Genomic DNA, 6,401 nt, shown 5'->3' on the forward strand with positions numbered 1-6,401 from the left:
GTTTTTATATGATTACATTAAGTTTACACACATGGGTCAAAAGAGACACATTCATTCAAGTGTGACTACATAACTTAGAACTGTAATAATACTTTGCTTCAAGTCATTACTTTAGCAGTGAAGGAGGCCAAACACGTGTCTTTAATATTTGCAATGTTTTTATTTGTCATTTTGTTACACAGCTTTGAGAACAGAGCACACAGCTATTGAATTGAGCTAAATCAGTAGCTTTACAACTGTAAACTGGTTGCATTGCATTTTATTCGATTCTGCCCTCAAATGAATCAAATTTTAAAAAGTCAATTTTACATCGTGCTAAAACGTACTTTCTCTATTGTCCTGTATATTCACCTATCTGTCTGATTCCACTGCATAATTGTTGTGTGACATTCCCTCCTAAATTTCTTTGAACCTCCTGTCTTGGCTGTCTCCCTGTCAAGACAGTTTCTTCTATTCCATAAGGTAACCTTGCGTCACACATCCAGAAGATTTTCATCCCATATTTTGCAGGCTTGCTGGGCATGCACCTGGCCCTGCAATGAGGGTCAAACTGACAAAGGCCATGAATACTTTGTCAGTTTTTCGGTTCTTTGTCCCTCTAAATTGGTGCATTTTGGAACCTCCTCAATGATGTTGTCACTCACGAACATGCAGGCATCTTTTAGTGAAACAGCTGATGTTCCAAGAAGAGGTCCAGACAACTCCTCAGGAAGTTTGTGGCTTCTTGTTCTGCCATGAGTGGAGGGATTCTCATTCCAGTAAGATCCATTTTTACTCAGTCTATTGGACTGAGGCTGAGTTTCCTCTCCAGAAGAGTGACTAGAGGAATCTTCTGTGTCATGAGAGGAGTCTTCTTCATGCAGGAAAGCTGGATTTCCAGACACACCCACAATTTCAGCTTGTAGCAAATATTCTGGGTTCATCATCATCAGAAATTTCAGACTCTGAATCAGAAAAAAATGGTCTCCTCATCTTCCTCTTGCTGCAGCATTGCTACAACCTCTTCAACAGTAAATCTGCAAACAGCAATACTCTAGATCAGGGGTGGGCAATTATTTTTTGCGTAGGGCCACATGAGAACCAGAAAATATTATGGAGGGCCGGATCAAAAGGGTGAACTAAATTCGACATAATATTAATTGGATTTCTTTATTTAAAAAGCAGTATTTTGCATTTCTTGGCACGTTTTTCAGACTTTAAGAGTACATTATTCCGTCGTATCGAACGGGATTTGCTTGACTTGGCGCTACTGCGGGCTTCCGTATCGTCTCCCCCTTCCTCCCTATGTTCTGCAACTTCAAGTAACTGTGCCACCTGGCGTTGAAATGCCTGTCATTACAAGTCCAAATGAAATGAATGCAGTCGTTGACATTGAACCTTAATTGTGTACCAACCTTCGGCGGGCCGGATTAAAAAGACCAACGGGCCGGATTTGGCCAGCGGGCCGTAGTTTGCCCACCTCTGCTCTAGATAAAGAAAAACAAAAGCATTACAATGTTTTCTGATCCACGTCAATATGCATACACATACATAGATTTATTTTGATTTAGCTAACCCCCAATGAAAAAAAATATGGCAGCATCCCCCACCACGACTAGCAAACACCACCATAGCGAGAGAGCTGGCTAATCATAATTACCTGTAACTTTCTAACAAGGAATCTACTCACTCAAAGTAGACTAAACCAAATCAAATATTATGTGCCCTCTCCGGGAGCCGTCACCTTACCGTGGTGGAGGGGTTTGTGTGTCCCAATGATCCTAGGAGCTAAGTTGTCTGGGGCTTTATGCCCCTGGCAGGGTCACCCATGGCAAACAGGTCCTAGGTGAGGGACCAGACAAAGCACGGCTCACAAAACCCCTTATGACAGACAAAATCGATGGCACTCAGTTTCCCTTGCCCGGACGCGGGTCACCGGGGCCCCCCTCTGGAGCCAGGCCTGGAGGTGGGGCTCGTTGGCGAGCGCCTGGTGGCCGGGCCTACACCCATGGGGCCCGGCCGGGCTCAGCCCGAAGAGGCAACGTGGGTCCTCCTTCTCATGGTCTCACCACCCGTGGGAGGGGTCAAAGGGGTCGGGTGCAATGCGAGCTGGGCGGCAGCCAAAGGCGGGGACCCTGGCGGTCCGATCCTCGGCTGCAGAAGCTAGCTCTTGGGACATGGAATGTCACCTCTCTGGCAGGGAAGGAGCCCGAGCTGGTGTGTGAGGTAGAGAAGTTCCGACTGGATATAGTCGGACTTGCCTCCACACACAGCCTGGGTTCTGGTACTAGTTCTCTCGAGAGGGGTTGGACTCTCTTCCACTCTGGAGTTGCTCATGGTGAGAGGCGCAGAGCAGGTGTGGGCATACTCATTGCACCCCGGCTCAGTGCCTGTACATTGGGGTTCACACCGGTAGACGAGAGGGTTGCTTCCCTCCGCCTTCGGGTGGGGGGACGGGTCCTGACTGTTGTTTGTGCATATGCACCAAACGGCAGCTCAGCATACCCACCCTTTTTGGAGTCCTTGGAGGGTGTGCTGGAGAGTACTCCTGCTGGGGACTCCCTTGTTCTGCTGGGGGACTTCAATGCTCACGTGGGCAATGACAGTGAGACCTGGAGGGGCGTGATTGGGAGGAACGGCCCCCCCGATCAGAACTCGAGTGGTGTTTTGTTATTGGACTTCTGTGCTCGTCACGGACTGTCCATAACGAACACCTTGTTCAAACATAAGGGTGTCCATATGTGCACTTGGCACCAGGACACCCTGGGCCGTAGTTCGATGATCGACCTTGTGGTTGTATCATCGGATTTGCGGCCGCATGTTTTGGACACTCGGGTGAAGAGAGGGGCGGAGCTGTCAACTGATCACCACCTGGTGGTGAGTAGGCTCCGATGGTGGGGAAAGATGCCGGTCCGTCCTGGCAGACCCAAACGTATTGTGAGGGTTTGTTGGGAGCGTCTGGCGGAATCCCCTGTCAGAAGGAGTTTCAACTCCCACCTCCGACAGAGCTTTTCCCATGTTCCGGGGGAGACGGGGGACATTGAGTCCGAGTGGACCATGTTCCGTGCCTCTATTGTTGAGGCGGCCAATCTGAGTTGTGGCCGTAAAGTGGTTGGTGCCTGTCGTGGCGGCAACCCTCGTACTCGCTGGTGGACACCAGCAGTAAGGGATGCCGTCAAGCTGAAGAAGGAGTCCTATCGAGCCTTTATGGCCTGTGGGACCCCAGAGGCAGCTGACGGGTATCGACTGGCCAAGCGGAACGCAGCTTCGGTGGTCGCCGAGGCAAAAACCCGAGCGTGGGAAGAGTTCGGTGAGGCCATGGAAGCCGACTTCCGGACGGCTTCGAGGAAATTCTGGTCCACCATCCGACGTCTCAGGAGGGGGAAGCAGTGCACCACTAACACTGTGTACAGTGGGGATGGGGCACTGCTGACTTCGACTCGGGACGTTGTGAACCGGTGGGCAGAGTACTTCGAAGACCTCCTCAACTCCACCAACACGTCTTCCTTGGAGGAAGCAGAGTCTGAGGACCCTGAGGTGGGCTCTCCTATCTCTGTGGTTGAAGTCACCGATGTGGTTAAAAAGCTCCTCGGTGGCAGGGCCCCAGGGGTGGATGAGATCCGCCCGGAGTTCCTCAGGGCTCTGGATGTTGTGGGGCTGTCCTGGTTGACACGCCTCTGCAACATCGCGTGGTCAACGGGGAGAGTGCCTCTGGATTGGCAGACCGGGGTGGTAGTCCCTCTTTTTAAAAAGGGGGACCGGAGGGTGTGTTCCAACTACAGAGGGATCACACTCCTCAGCCTCCCTGGTAAGGTCTATTCAGGGGTGCTGGAGAGGAGGGTCCGTCAGGAAGTCGAGCCTCAGATTGAGGAGGAGCAGTGTGGTTTTCGTCCCGGCCGTGGAACAGTGGACCAGCTCTACACCCTTAGCAGGGTCCTCGAGGGTATGTGGGAATTCGCCCAACCAGTCTACATGTGTTTTGTGGACTTGGAGAAGGCGTTTGACCGTGTCCCTCGGGGAGTTCTGTGGGGGGTGCTTCGTGGGTATGGGGTACCGAACCCCCTGATACGGGCTATTCGGTCACTATACCACCGATGTCAGAGTTTGGTTCGCATTGCCGGCAGTAAGTCGGAATCGTTTCCAGTGAGGGTAGGACTCCGCCAAGGCTGCCCTTTGTCGCCGATTCTGTTCATAATCTTTATGGACAGAATTTCTAGGCGCAGCCGAAGCGTTGAGGGCGTCCGTTTTGGTGGCCTCAGTATTGCATCCCTGCTTTTTGCAGATGATGTGGTGCTGTTGGCTCCTTCAAACAGGGCTCTCCAACTCTCACTGGAGCGTTTCGCAGCCGAGTGTGAAGCGGTTGGGATGAAAATCAGCACCTCCAAATCTGAAACCATGGTCCTCAGTCGGAAAAGGGTGGAGTGCCCCCTCCGGGTCGGGGAGGAGATCTTGCCCCAAGTGGAGGAGTTCAAGTATCTTGGGGTCTTGTTCACGAGTGGGGGCAGGAGGGAGCGGGAGATCGACAGGCGGATCGGTGCAGCGTCTGCTGTGATGCGGACGTTGTATCGGTCTGTCGTGGTGAAGAAGGAGCTGAGCCGAAGGGCGAAGCTCTCAATTTACCGGTCGATCTACGTTCCAACCCTCATCTATGGTCACGAGCTATGGGTCGTGACCGAAAGAACGAGATCCCGGATACAAGCGGCCGAAATGAGTTTTCTCCGCAGGGTGTCCGGGCTCTCCCTTAGAGATAAGGTGAGAAGCTCGGTCATCCGGGAGGGGCTCAGAGTCGAGCCGCTTCTCCTCCACATCGAGAGGAGCCAGATGAGGTGGCTTGGGCATCTGATTCGGATGCCTCCTGAACGCCTCCCTGGTGAGGTGTTCCGGGCATGTCCCACTGGGAGGAGACCCCGAGGAAGACCCAGGACACGCTGGAGTGACTATGTCACCCAGCTGGCCTGGGAACGCCTCGGGATCCCCCGGGGAGAGCTGGAAGAAGTAGCTAGGGAGAGGGAAGTCTGGGCTTCCCTGCTAAAGCTGTTGCCCCCGCGACCCGGCCCCGGATAAGCGGTAGAAGATGGATGGATGGATGAAATATTATGTGCAATACACAAATGTCATCAAATACCTTTTGAGGCAACGTTAGAGAAATTGAAAAACAATACTTACATGAATTAGAGATGGGCAAAGAGGCTTGTGCAGAGCTGTGAAATGTATTTTCTCTCCAAAGGCAATAGCTAGTAAATCAATGTGGGTCTTTCTGGCCCATATGTGTCAACTTGAGGTAGAAATACAAAAGATGTGCTTGTTCATACCATAAGAAAGGAAAAGTGGAAATAATCAGTGGTAATCAAAAACAAAACTTTTGCTGCATATTTGGAAGAGTAAATGATAGTTATATCATAAAAAAAACTCAGCAATGCATGAAATAACATAGAAAATGAAAATGGGTCATTTTAGACCCATGTTGTGCATTAGAAGGGGAGTGATATAAAAATGTTATTTATTAAAAAATAAAGAAAAAAAATGAAACAATTGTGTCTGATGGTCAAAAACAAGTTAATTGAGGAATACCATGAATGCTGAATGATGAAATTAATTTACTGCGACGATATCGAAAATAAAAAGTCAGCCGGGTCACTTTTGACCCATGTTATGCATCAAAGGGTTAATGTGTTACAATAAATAATTTGAGACATCTTCACATAAACTTTGAAAGTCCAAATTCACCTCTCAGTTTTAAACGCATTAATGGACAGTTTTCTTTTTTGCCCGTGGTATTTAGCATGCATAACTATGACACTATTGCAAAGTTTCATTCTTGTGTGTGGTTAATTGTACCATGAATTTGGTCCAAATTTAATTGTAGTACTTTATCCATTTTCATTTGCATCATTCCAAGTTTCTTTCAAACAGGAGAAAAACAGATGTCAATTGTTTCCTCCTCTCTAGAGCTAAAGCCGCATGGCTCAATCTCCAATCTAAATTGTTTTATCAACCAACGTTGCTTCTGCTGGATCATGACCATGTCCAATTTTAAATGGCATTCTTTCACTTTGGAAGACATCGTCCATTTCATAAAGTGCACATATCTATTTGTAATTTTACGTTCATTGTTATGGATTTTCGCACTTCGTGAAATATCCATCCATCCATTTTCTGATCCGCTTATCCCACAAGGGTCGTGGGGCGTGCTGGAGCCTGTCCCAGCTGTCTTCGGGCAGTCGGCGGGGGACACCCAGAACTGGTTGCCAGCCAACTGCAACTCTTCATGAAATTTTAATTTGAAATATTTGACTAAATATTAAATATTAATTTGAAATATTTGACTAACACTTTTATTATTACACATTTTGTCTTTAAGGTGAATGTGATTTAATTGAATGTTTGGAAATGAGATCTGTCTTTTAGAATGAATTAGATTA

This window comes from Hippocampus guttulatus, chromosome 14, assembly GCF_054856545.1.
Source record: "Hippocampus guttulatus isolate MCC_2025c chromosome 14, RoL_Hgut_1.0, whole genome shotgun sequence".
NCBI classification, from domain to species: domain Eukaryota; kingdom Metazoa; phylum Chordata; class Actinopteri; order Syngnathiformes; family Syngnathidae; genus Hippocampus; species Hippocampus guttulatus.